This window comes from Myotis nattereri (assembly GCF_964212035.1).
Source record: "Myotis nattereri genome assembly, chromosome: 6".
Classification (NCBI taxonomy): domain Eukaryota; kingdom Metazoa; phylum Chordata; class Mammalia; order Chiroptera; family Vespertilionidae; genus Myotis; species Myotis nattereri.
The window spans coordinates 78208183-78227780 of NC_138081.1; positions in this window are offsets into that span (position 1 = coordinate 78208183).

Here is a 19598-nt window from a genome sequence, read left to right on the forward strand (position 1 = left end):
ATTGTGATGACATTTATTCTGTATTCATAGGTGTAAATATTGGTCTAGAATAACCAATGTCTTCAGACATTTTATTGAATAGTTCATTGATTTTTATCCTTAGGTTTTTACAGACATTTTAGGAGTTACATAAATTCAGGTATTTTAAAAAACAGCATGAGATAAGAACAACCCTAATAAACATAATTCTGAGACAATCTTTCATTGTTGTGAAGTTTATAAAATTGAAGGTCTCATGTTTTAAGAAGATAAAAAGAGGAATTCCTTCTCTGCTGTGGAATAAATGGACTATCTCACCCATGAATAATGATTAACGTTCTTTCACTCAGAGAAAAGGCTTGTAGGGCTTCACACCTGCAGCATTCATGAATTACAGGCCCCATTCCCTTGAAAGAAACTTAATAATCGCTATTCACAGGTGAAGTGTGCTTCAGTTGGATATAAAAGTTGAGATAAAACCAGTCAGCTTTGTTTCCAGTGCTGTTATTTTCCCAGCATTCCATCCCCTCCAGTCACTGCAAAAATACTTGAGCAGCTTTAAAGTTATCCAAAGGTGGTGCTGTAAATACCTTTTCTTCTCAGCTTAGTTCTGTGTTTATCAGAGATTCAGAGGTGGTTTTAAAGGTCAGAAAAACAAGCTGCCTGAAAACTTGGATTCAAACCCAAGTAATGAGGTCGGCATTTTTACAATTGTTCTCTTCTTGTTGCCATCCAGGTCTACCCTGACCTTAAGTTTCCTCATACTGAGTCCCAACCTGCCAAATGGGGCCAAATAAATATAAATACAAAATAGAAATATAAACATATGTATTGATTTAAAAAAGAGCATAAATATAAGGTATTATAGTATATAATATGTATTATCTACACTAATAAAAGACAAACATGCAAATTGACCATACCTTTACTCTGCCTTAAGCCACGCCCACCAACCAATCAGAGTGACAATATGCAAATTAACCCAACCAAGATGGTGGCCAGCAGCCACAGAGCTGGAGCAAGCAGGAGGCTTGCTTGCCCCAATGATGGAGGAAGCCAAGCTGCCGCGGCTGCTCTGAGCTCCACTCTAAGCAACAAAGTTTCAATTATAGAAGGTAAATAAACCCCAGACACCTGCTTTCAACCGACTGTGGCCACGGAGCTGGAGCGAGCAGGAGGCTTCCCTCCTGCCTGCCCTGGCAGGCTCTGAGCTCCACTCAAAGCAACGAAGTTTCAATTATAGAAGGTAAATAAATCCCAGAATAAAAAAGAAAAAAAAAAGAAAAAAAGGAGAGGCTGGGAGCTTCCGTCGCTGGAAAGGTTTGGCCAGGCTGAAAAAGGCCCTCAGCCCCTCACCCAGGCTGGCCAAACCTCCATGGGTGAGGGTCCCCACTGGAGGAGGGGGGCTTGACCAGCCTGCAAACAGCCATCAGCCCCTCACCCAGGCTGGCCAGGCACCCCAGCAGAACCCCCACTCTGATCCGGGACACCTTTCAGGGAAAACCAGCCAGCCCCCACCTGTGCACCAGGCCTCTATCCCATATAATAAAAGGGTAATATGCAAATTGACCCTAACAGCAGAATGACTGGGAATGACTGGTCACTATGACACACACTGACCACCAGGGGGAAGATGCTCAATGCAGGAGCTGCCCCCTGGTCGTCAGTGCGCTCCCACAGCGGGAGCTCTGCTCAGCCACTAGCCAGGCTGATGGCTGCCAACACAGCGGTGGTGGCGGGAGCCTCTCCCACCAACTCAGCAGCGCTAAGGATATCTGACTGCAGTTTAGGCCTGCTCCCTGCTGGCAAGTGGACATCCCCCGAGGGCTCCCGGGCTGCCAGAGGGATGTCTGACTGCCAGCTTGGGCCCAATCCCCAGGGAGTGGGCCTAAGCCAGCAGGTGGACATCCTCCGAGGGGTCCCAGACTGCAAGAGGGCATAGGCTGGGCTGAGGGACCCCCCCCCCCCCGCCAAGTGCACAAATTTTTGTGCACTGGGCCTCTAGTATTATATAAGCTTATACACAAGCTTGAGTAGAAATTTAAACATAAACAAATGTAGATAAAATACATACAAATACATTTTCTAATTTGGTAGAGAAGTTTTTGACTTTCTTCACTGCTTCAAGGAAGATGTTTAAGGCATCTCCTTTCCTTTTTAAAATATATTTTTATTGATTTCAGAGAGGAAGAGAGAGGGAGAGAAAGATAAAACATCAATGATGAGAGAGAATCATTAATCAGCTGCCTCCTGCACACCCCCCCCCCCCCCCACTGAGGATCAAGCCCACAACCCAGGCATGTGCCCTGACTGGGAATCGAACCATGACCTCCTGGTTCATAGGTCAACTCTCAACCACTGAGCTATACAAGCTAGGCAAGGCATCTTCTTTCTCTTTAGAGGCCACATTGATGGCCCATGTGCCATCTATGAATTGTTCACATATTTTCTTGGCTCACAGGATGTTTTAAAAATATTGAGTTATAATTTAAAAGCTAGGATATTTTACATTTAAAACGTCAGAATTTCTCAAATACTTGAAAAGTCTGGCAACACTGCACCCTTATTATCTCGTGGTACAAACTGACAGGAGCTGAGAGCTGGATTGTTGCAGACCTAACTTGTACGTGACTCAGTTACCATATTTTGCCTGAATCCTGAGTGTGCAATTCTAGTATAACCAAGTTGTCATGCCTTCATCAGCCCTCATATCTCTTAATATGGTTAGCATTTTACTAGTCAGAGTGACCATAACTGCTTCAAAGTCTGCCCTTATGAGTACTTGAGTTTTAGATAGAAAGTGTAAAATGCATTTTCATTAAGTTCTTGATTTTTAGGCAAACATTTTACGAAACACTGGGGATTTAAAGATGAATAGGCAATTCTACCTTTAAGATTACAATTTATTTGGAAACAAAGAGAAGCATATGAAAAACACAAATAAAGTGCAGTGATAAAGATATTAGCAGGGCAATTAGAGCATGCAAAAGAGAGTTACCTCACCTGGGCAGGTTGTGGAAGGCATGTCAGGGTTGAGGAGAGAAAGAACTAGGTTCAGATCTGGGCAGAAAAAGCTTCTCTCCTGGGCCCTAGAGATTAGGAAGGAGTTAGAGTAGCCAAGAGTTGGGGGACAGGGGTTGAATCAGGGATTTTCTGTTTTGTCTTGGGTTTATTTATGAAAACCTACTCTTTGACTTCCATAAGGGTGATACTTCTACTAAAGAAAGCACAAAGTCCTCAATATACAGATATATGTGTATTTAAACTATACATCAGCTATTTCACCAAAAGTTTTCTTTCTCCAACTCTGAATTCAGCATTACATCCATTGCAATGTTTTTATGAACATTGCTCAAAACTAACTTTACCCCTGTAACCCGTGTATTCTCCAAATATATATTCATCTCCACTTCAGAAATAACCCTCAGTTTATTATCTATGATATAATCCTGGGATATTTGATTAAACATACTACAACTTTTTGGTAAAATGAGAAACACCCACCCCTCCCCATCAAAGAAAGCTTATAAAGAAACTAAGGTTTCTAACATTAGAAAGTGATGTTATTAGCCACTACTATTAAGATTAAACAAAGTTAAGCTCAGACATTAAAAAGAGAGAAACATTATTTTAAGTGTTTAACAGTTGAGTTTTAAAATTGGTCAGATCCAATATTTTTGGTGTGACAGAGCCAAATTGTTCATTAGCATTTGAAGTCTTAAAATTCCAATTGATTGCGTTTATGATTACAAAAATAAATAAATAACAAAAGTATGACATTCTAATTTAACTAGGGGACCTAGAATTGTGTCATAAATAATTTATTTGTAAAATGCAAATAAAATATATTAGTTAAAACAAAACAAAAGATATTATTTTAAAAAAATAAGTGGAGTGCTTACCAGATTAGCACTGGCATGCCTTAAAGCATTGGTTCTCAACCTGTGGGTCATGACCCCTTTGGGGGTCGAACAACCCTTTCACAGGGTCGCCTAAGACCATCAGATAACACATATATAATTACATATTGTTTTTGTGATTAATCACTATGCTTTAATTATGTTCAATTTGTAACAATGAAAATATATCCTGCATATCAGATATTTACATTATGATTCATAACAGTAGCAAAATTACAGTTATGAAGTAGCAAAAAAAATAATTTTATGGTTGGGGGTCACCACAACATGAGGAACTGTATTAAAGGGTCGTGGCATTAGGAAGGTTGAGAACCACTGCCTTAAAGGATAGTAATAATTTTTCACATAACAAAAATGTAGTTAATGTTTGGGTATCAGGATTTGTTTTTAGGTAATGCTATCTTTTATTTGAAAGGAATCATAGCCAAGATATGAAACACAATAAAAAGTGTTTAAGTCTCTTCACACACGTATGCTCCTTTTCAGTGAAATATCAGTCATCATGAGGCATTTCAAGTGCAATCCATACAATAATAGTTAATCAGATAAGTTCAAGCTGGCAGTTCCCGAAGTGTGTTCAGCTTCCAACTGTATGACCCATTCTCGTCTCTCTGTTAGCTGAAGTAGTAGGCCTGCCAGCTTCTTTCTTTCAAAAGCTTATGAAATTCATGGTCAAGAGGCAGGTCTATGAAAACTTAAAAACAAAGGGGACAATGAATTCAAAAGCAGCTGCTCATGCAGTTTGATTGCATTATTCCACTGCCAGTCATGATGTCTTCACAGCAGCGTCATACTTAAAAGATTCTGAAAGTTGATTGATTGTTCCCAAACTGCTACATAGTTTTATTTGATTAACCACGTATATTTTTGCCAATACGTCTGGCTACCTATTTAAAGTTAGTGCTTTGCTGGCAATATTACAAAAACAGATTTTAAGGATTGGAATCAGATTTGGCAGTCAAGGATTCGGTTCCAAGCTCATAGGTGATCCTAAAATTTCATTTGACATAAAAAAAAGAACAAACTTTGCAGTCAAAAACAAAAGGCTGTACGTTCATTGAAAAAAGCTTCTTGGCTGCCAAACTTGTTTATTTTTCCTATGTTTTTGCTCTATCCCTGAGTCCTTTGAAGAAAGGTCTTGAAGTGATATTATTTAAAGATACATAGGCACACACATTTAATCAAGATCTTTGTTCAGATGTGAAGTAAAATTTTGCTTCTTTAAAGTAAAAAAAAAAAAAGACATTTTCAAAAGTTCATTGAAATAAAAGAATCTTTGTCCTCCCTCTTGGCATTTTAAGGTTTTAACGAGTTGTTTATATATCTCAATGGCTTGAAAAGACAGATGTATTTTATGTAATCTTCCATGTAAGCTTTTTTCATTTCCCTTATAAATTACTTTTCCATATTTTAAAATGTAGTTATGTTTGCAGGGAAAAATGGCCAAAAAATATGAGCCGTTATTTGTTGGCCACCACGAACCTTTAGATAAAGTAGGTATAAATCACAGTAAGCAATAAAATTCCATCCTAAAAATAAACCACAACTTTATTGAATAAATATCTATTAAAATTGTGTTGTCTCATTTTCATTTTACTGAACATTAATGTATGGGTTTCATTTGAAAGCTAACAGTTCACAACCCATGTTTCATATTCTAATTAACATAAAAGAGATCTGTTTCAATTAAAGAAAGCAGCGCTCCTCAAGATTCAATGATGAACTGCTTTTATATTTTGTGAGTTAGGGCAGTAAATTACATATAACACACTGAGGAAAAAAACACAATGAAGTACAAAGAACCCAACCCCAGAAATATATAATTAAATAATAATAATTTAAGTACACATGTCGGGTTGTGTGTATAGCAAGTTCAACCCACAGAAGTGCAGACCTAAAGAAATGTTTTCCTGCTTTTTTAATCTCTATAAGCCCTTCCTGCAGCTTTTACCTCTTACACGTTTGAATACGAATTAAAGGTAGACCTTAAGGTCACTTGCAGCTGACGTCCAGAAGACAAACAGAAAAAACAACAATTTCTGAAATGGCTTAAACAGACTCACCAACATACACTTTGATGGATGATTTAAAAAGCTTTCAAAGTTAAAGGGACACAGTAGATAGCTTCCCTAATAATGTTGTAGTGGGTCATGAGATTCCTCTGTTTTATAAATACCTGATTGTAAGGAAATAATCCACCCCAATTTTTGCAATTAAGGTCATGTGAATTCTATAATTTGTAGGGTAATAAAAACAGCAATGTGAGAGCTCCCCCTGTTGACTCACAATAATGTACAATATACCCTGAAATATGCTTCCAAATAGTCATAATCAATATAAAATGTGAAAAGTTTAAGGGAGAGTGAAAATAATCTGAGGCCTACTGACATTTGCTCTCATGGAATAAATTCGCAGCAGAGTTGGGACTGGGACCCAGAGTCTTTGTCCCAGAGCCCCATTCTCTCCACACTATAGCAGGACACCCAGCAGGTTATATAATCTAGGGTGGGACAGGACTTGCGAGATCCTATTGGTGTAACTCCCACTTGCTCTGGTCAAGGAAACCCAGAGAAGCTAAAGGACATGTATAACTCACACGGAAATTGTTGGGCTAGAAATCCCAGTGACAGTCTTCATCTCTCTGCTATTTCTACTCTGACAGTGTGTTCTGCAGTGTGCTTTGGCCCCAAAACTTTGTTCCTTTGTCATCTAAAAATACGTTTTTCAAAAATAAGAGTTTAAAATTCCGGAAGACATTTAGACATTCATGGTCCTTAAATTAACTCTTCTTACTTTTTGGTGAGACATATTTTCTCTAAGTTAACTAGAAAATGTATATTAATAAGGTCTTTGAATTTTCTTACATGCCTCCCTTCTTAAATTATTTGTAAGATAATGTGTGCCATTGTGCAAAATGGGGAATTTCTTTTAGAATAAATCACAAAAAAATTATAAAACATATTTTGCTAATTTGCTTTTTGGTGAAAATATTAGTAATTTGATTGGCCAATATTGATATTATTGCTATCATTCCTGTAATTCATCAGGAGATATTGTTTATTTGTTTTTTTGGGTTTTTTTTAAATTAAATCTTTATTGTTCAGATTATTACAGTTGTTCCTCTTTTTTCCCCCCCATAGCCCCCCTCCAGCCGGTTCCCACCCCACCCTCTGCCCTTATCCCCCACCCCTGCAGTCCTCATCCATAGGTGTACAATTTTTGTCCAGTCTCTTCCCGCACCCTCCACACCCCTTCTCTCCCCTCCCCCAGAATAGTCAGTCCACTCCCTTTCTATGCCCTTGATTCTATTTTATTCACCAGTTTACTCTGTTCATCAGATTATTTATTCACTTGATTTTTAGATTCACTTGTTGATAAATGCATATTTGTTGTTCATAATTTGTTTCTTTACTTTTTTCTTCTTCTTCCTCTTCTTAAAGGATACCTTTCAGCATTTCATATAATACTGGTTTGGTGGTGATGAACTCCTTTAGCTTTTTCTTATCTGTGAAGCTCTTTATCTGACCTTCAATTCTGAATGATAGCTTTGCTGGATAAAGTAATCTTGGTTGTAGGTTCTTGCTATTCATCACTTTGAATATTTCTTGCCACTCCCTTCTGGCCTGCATAGTTTCTGTTGAGAAATTGGCTGACAGTCGTGTGGGTACTCCCTTGTAGGTAACTGACTGTCTTTCTCTTGCTGCTTTTAAGATTCTCTCTTTGTCTTTTGCTCTTGGAATTTTAATTATGATGTGTCTTGGTGTGGTCCTCTTTGTATTCCTTTTGTTTGGGGTTCTCTGTGCTTCCTGGATTTGTAAGTCTATTTCTTTCACCAGGTAGGAGAAGTTTTCTGTCATTATTTCTTCAAATAGGTTTTCAATATCTTGCTCTCTCTCTTCTTCTAGCACCCCCATAATTCTGGTGTTGGTACGCTTGAAGCTGTCCCAGAGGCTCCTTACACTATCTTCATATTTTTGGATTCTTTTTGTTTTTCCGGTTGGGTATTTTTTGCTTCTTCATATTTCTAATCTTTGACTTGATTCTTGCGATCCTCTAGTCTGCTGTTGGAACTCTGTATAATATTCTTTATTTTAGTCAGTGTATGCTTAATTTCTAGTTGGTCCTTTTTCATTACCTCGAGGGTCTCACTAGATTTCTTGAGGGTCTTACTAAATTTATCAGTGGTCTCACTAGTCTTATTGAGGGTCTTACTAAATTTATAGGCGGTTTCTAGAAAATTCTTGAAAAACCTTATAAGTGTGGTTTTGAACTCTATATCCAGTAGTTTGCTTTCCTCCATTTCTGTCATTTGTGACCTGTTTCTTTGTCTCTGCATTTTTTATGCTTCCCTGTGTTGATAGAGTGACTTTTTGTGCTAGGTGTCCTATAGGGCCCAGTGGCTCAGTCTCCCCAATTACCTGAGGTGGACACTCTTGGTGCACCCCCTTGTGGGCTTTGTGCACAGTCTTGTTGTAGATAAGCCTTGATTGTTGTAGGTATCACTGGGAGGAATTGACCTCCAGGACAATTGACTGAGAATCAGCTGTGTCTGCAGTGGGAGAACTTCTGTGCTGAAGACACCCTTCTGGGGCAAGACTTGCTTCAGTGGGGCTTTGGTGTGCACTAAGTCTGCCCCCTGAGTGTGTCTCTTATGGATCTGAGGAGTTGTAATCTGGATGTTCCCACTCTGACCACTGGTTACACTGGCTCTTGGATTTCTAAGGAGGTGCTAATTTAGCCTCTGCCTGAGGCTACCCAGCAGGACCTTTGGAGAGATCTGCAGATTCCTCTTCTTTGTTTGGGGTTTGGAGGTGCCCAGATGAAGCCCAGCTGTGAAGCAATGCAAGCTGCTCTGGGGCTTTGGACCTTCTTTTGGAAGTTCTGGGTCTCTCTGAACCAGCTGCATTTTGTTAGGTAATTTTCAGATTGCAAAGGGCCAGGCCTTTCATATGCAAAAGCCTCTGTGCTCAGCTTGGGTGGGGCGGGGTCTCAGGGGACCAACAGGGTGGAGCAAGCAGCTATGGCTGCTCCTCAGTCCTACCCTAAGAGGCCCCATGTCTCAGTGTCCCAGTAATCGCTGCAAGCACCTTGGAGAGAAAGCCGCCCTCCAGTTCCCACCAATGCCAGACAGTCCAGTTTCTCCCCGTATGAGTCTGGGTCCCCAGAGACTCGCATGGAACTGGAGTTCAGAGCAGTCGGGAGCTTGAGACTCCTTCTTGATTGAAAGCGACAACCATTTCCTCAGTTGCCAGCCCTTTCCACGTGTGCCTCTGTACCTCTGCACTTTACTTCCGCACCTCCTCTGAGTCTCAGTGTGCTTTTCTTTCCTTCTAGTTGTAGAATTTCCACTCAGCCAGCCTTCCTGTAGTTCTGGATGATGTTCGTTTTATCTTTTAGCTGTATTTTTGAAGTGATTGTGCGAGGCAGCAATTTCCAGTGTTTACCTATGCCGCCATCTTGGTTTCTCCAGGTGATATTGTTGATTCCATTTAGGGATGATCACAATTTCCCTCTACCCCCATATCTGAAAAAAATGTGGAGATAGATTTTAAATTGAACTAATTTGTTTACTCCTGGAGGGCAAGTGTTGCCTTGTATAGATCTATTTTTCAATAAACACATTTGCAAGAACACAGGACTTTGAATGACAGCTTTTGATTTGCCATTGTTTGTCATGTAGCTTCTATTGAAGTCTGCTCAAAGGTGCCACTTGTGGCTGCAGTCCAGTTGGCGTGCCTTTCAGAATCCCACTGCCCTAATGCCTTCTATATGCTGAGGTCCAGTCCATGTTACCATATTTCCTCTGTTTACCCTTAACCTCTGTTATAGTTAGTTGTGGAAGTGCATGTGAATAGAAACCGAATGAAATATTTGTGAAACAAAATCTTGTGCTTAATGATAAGAAGAATAAAATTCATGCTTTCAAGTAGAAGAGAATAATTCTGTCTACTTGAAAAATTGACCCAATTCACATATTGTTCATACTTATATAATTAAAAATGTAAAGGTAACAGAAATTGAGCTATTTGTTATGAAAATTAAGCATGTACATGGCTTTTTTTTTCTCTGGAGTCATCCCTGTATTTTAAGTTGTTTGGCTGTTACCTTTCTGGATTGCCCCTCCCCCAACAAGCCATACTCCACCACACAAGACAAAAACAGACTTCTTAGAAGCTCCATGCAGGCAAATAGAATTTATATAATGTACTTTAAGTTTGAGAAATACTAGTAGATTATTGTATTCCAGAACTCTTCTTGGAATGTATAATTGGAAGATGAAAATATGTCATATTAAGGTAACTTTGATGATGAAAATTTTAGAATTAGAAAAAAAAACTAATGGGTGTTAATGCTGTCCAGTGTGAGTACTTCCTATAACATAAGAATGAGCAAGCTCATATATGACCAGGAGAGGCTGATTCCAGCAGCAGTTAGAGAGGAAGCAGAAGCAAGAAAAAGGAGGCAGGTGATGATGCAAGGATGAGTCAAGAGTGAAAGGGGACTTCAATCAGGTGCTTACGCAGTTATATAGTCTCTATAAGGAGTTATCTAGTCTCCTTAGGACAATTCAATTGGCTTCAGCTGCATTTCTTTCCTGTAGGAGAGTCTAGTGTGAGTGTATCTAGGGAAGCAGAGACATTGGTGAAGGGCACTCAACACAGCCAGGGTGATAAGAAATTTGGCTATTGGCAAAGAACAGGGGAGCTCACAGTCACCTTATCTGCCCCAGAAGTCTTGGAAATAAGTATTAACATCCACTGACCTCATCCCAGGCTCACCAGTCAGTGTTGTGGTCTAAACCCGGGTTTTGGCAGCTGACATTTCTGGTTACCAGCTGTTACACATGAAGTAAGTTCTTTACCCTCTTTGAACTTCATTTCCTAATTCCAATACTTTAGGACAATTGTATTTAGCTTGCAGGGTGGTTGCTAGAATTAAATGAGATAAGGCATGCAAAATGTCAAACAGGCAGTAAATTGTAGCTATCACTTTTAGATAAAGTCAAACTAAGAATGAGGACAAAAGAAGTTTGGTTCCAAAAGAAGTTTATTTCTGAAACATAATGATCATTTGAATAAAGATACCCATTTCTAAAATACTTCACAGAGTAGTAAGTAAAAAGGGAAAAACTACATGATAGTTTTGATAAATATGGAAAAAAATCACTTGATAATATTTTATATTCATTTTGGATTAAAAAGATACTTTAATACAATTAAAATGTGCATACTTATTGGTGAAACAAACTATTGCCATTAATTCAGGAATAAGGCAGAGGGATTGCTGTCTCTAATCACATTTTTTCCAGCTTTGTTGAGATAAAATTAGCATATAATTTTTTGTAAGTTTAGTGTGTACGATGTGATAATTTGATGCATGTATAAGTTGTGAAGTGATTGCCAAAGTAAGCTTAGTTAACACACTCATCACCTCATGTAATTACAACATTTTTCTGATATTATTTAATATTGTTCTTGAGGAGTTATCAGTCCAATTGGATAAGAAGAAGAAATATGAATAATAATTTGTGGGTATGTATTGCCTAAAGACTATTTATTTCTTGCTTATAGGACACAGTCATTTCTGAATCACTGTATAGAGTCGGGGTATACAATTGTAATACATGTATAGTTTGAGTTTAGAAAGTCCTCTGAAAGAGAATTATCAGGTAGATTTTCAATGGAAATAATAATTTATTCCAAAAAAATATCAAATGTGGTATTCCTACTTAAAAGTTTGGGAATAATGTCCTTAGAGTAATTTGAAACCTGTAGCTTTGAATGATGTTGGTTACTAATTGCTGCCATCACCCCCAGCACACCACCCTTCCACCAAGCTGCCCACTACCCATGCACACAGAAGTTGACGCTGCAAGATAAAAATTCTCATGAACGGATGGTAAAATGAGTTGATTTTTATGAAAAGATAATATGTCCCTATAACATAATTAAATAAAAATCAGAACATGTCATAGATTTCATTTTGAGTTCTGGTCACACGTCTGAAAAATCAAATTCACAGTGGAACATAAGCAAAAATATTTACAATAAAATAAACTTTATATATGGGAGGAATGAACCTTTAAATTTATGATTTAAATAACATAGCACAAGTGAAAACCTAATTTAGCAACCTTTTTCTTATTTTTTTGAAATTATAATACAAAAAATTATAGGTGTTTTTAAGAAGAAATAGAGTTTTATTAAATTATTTGCATGGATAATTTCTGGATTTTTGTTTCTGACAATATGCAAATTAGATACCCTTCTTTTTGTTTGTTTTGGAAAATAATATCTCCTTGTACAAAAATCCTAAAAATGCTGGATAAAATTTTTTAAACCATCTTTTTAAATGCTTAACTATTCTGGCAAGAAATAAAGGAGACAAATTCATAGAGGCCAAAAAGAACAAGCAAGCATAAATCCAGAGATCTAATACAGCAGTAAATTGGACAGATGCCCAGGGAGACATCTGCCGGGCCCTGGTGGCCCAAATGGACCAAATGAGTGGACAATAGGTAATAATGCCTGTAGACTAACCAAGGTGGGATGTCTAGTTATAAATATCTCCATGACACCAGAACCTTCAAATGGCAACATCTTTATTAAAGAATAAACTAGAAAAAGTACCACAACAAAAAGAAAAAGTCAAAAATTTGGCTGTGGATGGAAGGAGAAAAAAATGCCTTCCCTGAGCATTTGTAACCACAAGCAAGGCATTGCTCAGGTCCTGGGCCAGAATTTGTTCTATTTGTGTGGTCTAAAACCCCAAGATGAAAATTTAGTTTAAACTGATGCTGGGTTGCCAGTGCCTCTGGCCACCTGGCAGAAGCAACATTTATCTTCTGTGGGGGAATACATGTTAAATCAGGGCCATAAAAATACCCCTATAAAGCATTACAAATATGAGGTCTCATTTCAAAAATTAGAAAACACACAAAGACTACAGATTTATTTACTATAAAATATGTATGCTTAATGCACTTTTAAAAATGTGGCAGAAAGGGTATGGCAAAGGAATAACAGATTGTTTCAAATATTCAGGAATAATTTTGGGGGGAGAAACCCCACTAATAGAGCCTCTATAAATAAAAATGTATAAAATAAAAATTATGAGAACTCAGTGGATATACTAAAGAAGAGATTTGACACAGCTGAAGAGAGATGTAGCAGGTTGGACACTGTATAAGAAGTTATTCAGTTTGTAGAAAAGAGACAAAGACTGAAAATATTAAAAATAGGTTAAGAAACATGTAAGGTGGGGTAATAAGGTGAAACATACAACTATTTGGAATTCTAGAATGAGAGAGTAGAGAAAATGTGGAAAGGGCAATATGTGAAAAGGTAATGCCTAAGAACTATTCATCACAGATGAAAAATTCAGAGTGAGACACTTCATTGCATCTCAAACTAGATATACAAAAGCGCGCCCACAATTGGAAAACTTGTAGAAAAATAAAATTTCAAGACAAAAAAAAAAGCTGAGGAATACATTATTTATGAAGGAATGAAAATTAGGCTGATTTTGTAATAGGAAGAAAAGTATCTAGAAGAGAACATGATCAATCTTTAAAGTCTTGAGAGAATACTACATGCAAATCTAGAATTATATGAAAGGATCTATAAAAATATTTCCTATTGAAACTAAGCAAGTTTACTACCAACTGACCCTCTCTAAAGTATGATCTAAAGAACAAACTTCCCAAAGAAGAACAAAATGTTCCCAAAAGTCTGCTGTGTAAAAAGGAATGATGAGCAAAGAAAATAATAAGAAATGTGAGGGTAATCCATGCAGCTTTTGACCATATAAAGTGATAATTGTCTAATTTATGAAGTTAGCAAGCAGAACTAAAGCAATAGATAAAAATGACATATAAACTGAAGAAAAGTGTGTTTACAGTGCATTCTAAATTTCTAGAATTGCTTGAGGGAAGTAAATAACTGGATTACATGTGGATTTTATTAAAATAATTAATTTTTAAATTTCTTGAGTACATACAATATACATAGCATGTAGAACTATTAAAGTATAAGACAGAAGATCATACATAAATATATGCATGCATAAACACAGAAATAAATAAATTGAAGAAGAACAAATTAGTAACTAGAAAAAGGATCTAACTGCAGCACTGATTAAAAGATGACACTATTATGCAAATAAGTTTGAAAACTTAAATTAATCGAAATTTCTAGGAAAATATAACTATCTAAAACTGGCTACAAAAAAATGTCTGAAGAGTCCTTTTACACTATAATTTATGTCATTTAAAATATTCCTACAAAACAATTAGAACCAGGTGCTTTTAATCATGAGTTCTAAAAAATATTTAAGGAAGAGAGAATTTCTATTTCCAGTAACACTCCAGAAACCAAACGAATGAAAGACTACTCTCTAACTTGTTTGGTAAAGAATTGCCATGATTTAAAAAAATCATAAAAGAAAGTATGAGAAAATCATAGGACATTGCACTCACTAGCAGAGATGGAAAAATAAAAACAAAGTATTAGTATATGAAGTTAGCAATATATGAAAAGATTCTATGTTATGACTAATTAGATTTCTCTCAGGAAAGCAATATTAATATCTTAGAAAATGATTTAATATAACTCACCACTTAATAAATTAAAAGAAAAACATGCTTTTCTCACATTAGAAGCATCATTAAACAAAATTCAATATTTATTCACACATAAAAGAGAAAAATAAAACAAGCTAAAATCTCTTGGCAAACTTTCTCAAACTGACAAATATAATATCTAAAAATATCCTACAGTAGCCATCTTTAACAGTGAAGTACTAAACATTCTCTGAAGGAACAAACTAAGAATGCCTGCTATGATCACTTTTATTCAACTCTGAATTGTAAGAACTCACCAGTATAATAATGTAAAAAAATAACTAAGATACTGAAGATTGGAAAATAAATAATTAACTGTCATTATTCTCATGTAATCTGATTGTCCACCTAGAAAAGTCTACATAATTTACAGATATATTAGCAAAAGTAATAACTCAGCTCTTTTGTTTATAAAAGATCAATAATCAAATTCATTTCTATATACCACGGACAAATACAGAATACACTTTTTAAAAAAGTATTATCTATATTTGTAAAAAGCCAGTGCCCATGACGACCATGACAACCAAATGACCAGTCACCATGAGGGTGGGTGGGTGGGCGGCAAACACTATGAGCAGCTGTGGGTGGGTGGGTGGGCGGGGCTGCTAGCAGTGGCTGGCTTCCATACATGATTTCATGTGCTACGCCTCCAGTTTACAATAATACATAATGTACCTAGGAATAAATCTAACACACGGTGTATAAGACCATTATGGAGAAAATTACAAGCTTTAATATATGACATTAAAGAAAAGGTTGAGCACTGACTGGTGCAGCTCATTTGGTTGAGCATCATTCTATGCACTGAAAGGTAGCCAGTTCGATTCCCAGTCAGGGCACATACCCAGGTTTGGCGGTCAATCCTTAATCAGGCTGTTTACTGGAGGCAATGGGCCCAATGTTTCTCACACCTATCTTTCTCTCTCCCTCTCTCTTCCTCTCTCTAAAATCAACAAAAACTTTTTTTTTTAAAAAAAAAAGGTTGAAAGAGAAACATACCATATTTATAAGTAGAAAGATTCTTATTTGGAAGATATCAATTCTCCCCCCCAAAATCAAGATATTTAACTTAATTCCAATAAAAATCCCAAGCTTACTTTAAAATATATATGAAAGAGCAAACAGCAAGTATAGCCAAGATTGTGCTCAAGAAGAACTAACAGATATGATTTATAACGAGTAACTATAACTTAATGAATGTGGTATGGTTCAGGATAAACAAATACCAAAGGGCACAGACCAGAGAGGTCAACAGACTCATGCATACACGGGAGCTTTATGCATGGCTGAGTGGACCACAGATCACCGGGGAGAGGGGTCAACAAGTGGAATGAGCTCCATTGGTTATCCATATGTTAATAAAAACTAAATAAATCCCTAACTTATGCCATAAATAAAAACAAATCCCAGATGGATTCTGACATATGTGAAAGACAACGTTCTTAAGATTCTTAGGAGACAATAGCCAAATAGAGAAAAGCAGAAAGACGTGAACAGACATATAATAGAAAAAGAAACTCAGAAGATGGATAAATAAGAGCTACTCACCTCATTAGTACTCAAGAAATCCAATGGAGATAAATCTACATCCACCATAATGGCAAAAATTTTGAAATATCTGTCAGTATCAAGGATTAATGAAGCAATGGCAACTGTTAAAATGCTGGTGGGAAAATAAATGTAACAACTTTGGAAACAGTTGGGCATGTTCAATAGATTTAAAAGATGCATACTCTGGGAACATTTCCTCTCTTAGACATGTACACTGAAATCGTGTACAAAATATTCTTAGCAACATTGTTTGTAGTTATAAAAAATTAAAAACCACCCAAATTTTATTAAAAGAAAGATAAGTATATAAATATTTATAGAGAATATTGGGGGAGGGGATGTTTACATACCTGGTAAAGCCATAAAAGAACATAGAGTGATACATTCAAAATTGGGAGATTAGCCCTGGCCAGCATGCTCAGTGGTTAGAGTTCTGTCCTTTGGATTGAAGGGTCTTGGGTTCAATTCCCAGTCAAAGACATGTACCTGGATTGCAGATTTGTTCCCACATCACCTCTCTCTCTCTCTCTCTCTCTCTCTCTCTCTCTCTCTCTCTCTCTCTGTCTCTTTCTCTTTCTTTCTCTCTCTCTTCCCCTCCTCCACCCCTCCCTCCTTTCCACTTCTCTAAAAAAAAAAATCAATGCGGAAAAAAAATTACCCTCAGGTAAGGATTAACAACAACAACAACAAAAAGATTTAGGAGATTAACTCTGGCAAGAAGTTAATAATTCCAGATTGTATTCTTCCAGGACTATACATGAGACTTCAAAGTGTTGATAATATTTTACATTAAAAGGGTGGCAGATATAAACATGCATATATGCGTGATACGTAATTCTCCTATGTAAAATTTTTATAATTAATATATTTTTTATAAAAAGTTTCTGTTTGCAGGGTTTCACTTAAGTAGCAATACATTCTCTCCACAAGCAACTGTGATATTGGTGTTAACTTCGTGAGGTGTGGGAGGATGGCTAAGTAAGTACAGGTATCCCCCGCTTTCCATAGTTTGCATCATGCCACTACATTAGTAGGGAAATGGATTTTTTTGTAAAAGCAAAAATCTTCTTTGAAATTCATTTGGTTAGTGAAAACAAATATTAATATAGGTCTTTTATTAAAAACTGAGTGGCAAAATGCGGATAGTTGTGCTATCTTCAGGATTAGGTAGTTTATTAATATAAATAATAGAAAGAGAGCAGAGGGGAGGCCAGACATTATAACAATGGTCATCTGGGCAACCTCACCAGGGAGCTACAGCTTCATGCTACCCAGGGAACCACCAGTCCATTCTCTGCAGATCACTGGGGTAATGGATCCAATGAAAGGAGACATGGGTGCATGCTCAGTGAAGTAGGGGTGACATAGAGAAGGTGCTTGTCTGTCAGTCTAGCCTGGGGAACAATGGATTGGTTAGGAGGGTGAAGCTACTGCAAGCACATGAAATCTTGGAAAGTTAAAATCCCCAAAGAGTTCCTTCTCTTGCAGGCTCCTGTGCCCCTTATTGCCTCTTGTTCTCTTGCTCCATGCCCCGCACTGGCCTGCCATGTGGCTTCAAGCAGTCACATGGCCCATGGCTACGTGGACTCCACATGCAATGGGATCATAAGCTAAGCTAGTCAGATGCCAGACTGGACTGAGCTTTAATTTAGAACAGAAACTCTGGACACTGGTTTTAATTCTGGCGCTACTGAAGATAAGATGGGACCTCAAAGGGGAACCCCCTTAATATTACATCACCAATAAAGCTTTCCATGAAATCCCATTCTCTTGTGAGGGCCTCAGGAAAATTCTTCTCCCCATGGCACCCCAAGAACTTCACTTCCACCAATAATAGCTGGAAATAGTCTTGTTGCTTTATGCCATTTTGGCTTACAAAAGGTTTCATAGGAACCTTCTACTTCTCCATGGCAGTGGAAACCTGCACACTCAATAATAGCATATCTGACATTATAAAGTGAAGTCAATCCTATTTTATGCAGGTTTATAATTCTAAAAGGTGTACACATCGTTTTTTGTAAAAGTATTAATAGAATGAATAAATTTTCCTATCTTGACAAATCCTATATAATAAAAGCCTAATATGCTAAGTGTCTGGTTGTCCGCTTGGCCGTTCAACCAATCAAAGCGTAATATGCTAACGATATGCTAAGACTGCTCAACCACTCACTATGACATGCACTGACCATCAGGGGGTAGACACTCCGACCAGTAGGTGAGCTTGCTTCTGGGATCCGGCTGATCGGGACTGAGCAAGATGTTCCAGTCATGCCTTGGAGCCCTCCCGTGTCCCTCCCTGGTCCCGATCATGTACCAGTGGAGTCCCTTGGCCTGGCCTGGCCCTCTCACAATCTGGGACCCCTTGGAGGATGCTGGAGAGCCAGTTTTGGCCGAATCCCACAGGCCAGGCTGAGGGACCCCACTGGTGTACGAATTCGTGCACCGTGCCTCTAGTATCTAATAAAAGTATAAATTTCATTGTGCACATACTATAGAAATTTGGAAGTAACTGCACTACATCATTCCAATGATGATGAATCACACTGTGGATTTGTCTGATTATTAATATAAAGTCTAATCAGGCATTGCATCCTACCTTGGAGGCAGGTGTTTGGATCATCCCATTCATATGCTATTTACTCATACTAGTGGCCTGGTGCATGAAATTTGTGCATGGGGGGTGTGGTGTCCCTCAGCCCAGCCTGCACCCTCTCCAATCTGGGACCACAGGGATCGGGCCTAAATCGGCAGTTGGACATCCCTCTCACAATCTGGGACCTCTGGGTCCTAACCACTCGCCTGCCTGCCTGCCTGATTGCCCCTAACCATCACTTCTGCCTGCCAGCCTGATCGCCCCCTAACTGCTCTCCTGTCAGCCTGATTGATGGCTAACTGCTCCCCTACCAGCCTGATTGCCCCCAACTGCCCTCCCCTGCCACGACCTGCCTCCTCTACTGGGTCTCGCTTTCTCCACACCATGCAGAGCCATGGGACCACCAGGCATCACTGCACGGAGCGGCTGCCGGGCCCTGCCTCCACTATGTGCACAGCCATCTTGCGGCGGCCATCTTGTGGTGGCCATATTGTGACGACAACATGCGAGGGCACAAGGACCACCTAGGCTTTTATTAGTATTTCTACAGGAATTTCTATTATTGAACTTCTACACATGGGAGTGGAAACTCCATTGTCATAATGAAATTCTGGAGAGGTGTTATTTTTGTTTTCTTAACTAAAAGAATAATGTCATGAAGTAATTGGTTTCCACTTACACACAATGGAATATAAGTATAACTTTTTTGTTTAATCAAATAGGTGGAAAGCTGATAGTTATAAGTGGAGAATAAACAAGGACTCTCAGTTGATGCACTAAGCTAGTTTTATTGTTAATAAAGCCAAACAACAAGGGAGAATGTGTCTGATGCCTAGACTCTCCAATACGCAAACACATCTAGCAAAAAAACTCTCAGTTTAAGGATTTTTAAACTCTTAGTACATGTTGAAGGAGGGCCAGGCTCCTTACA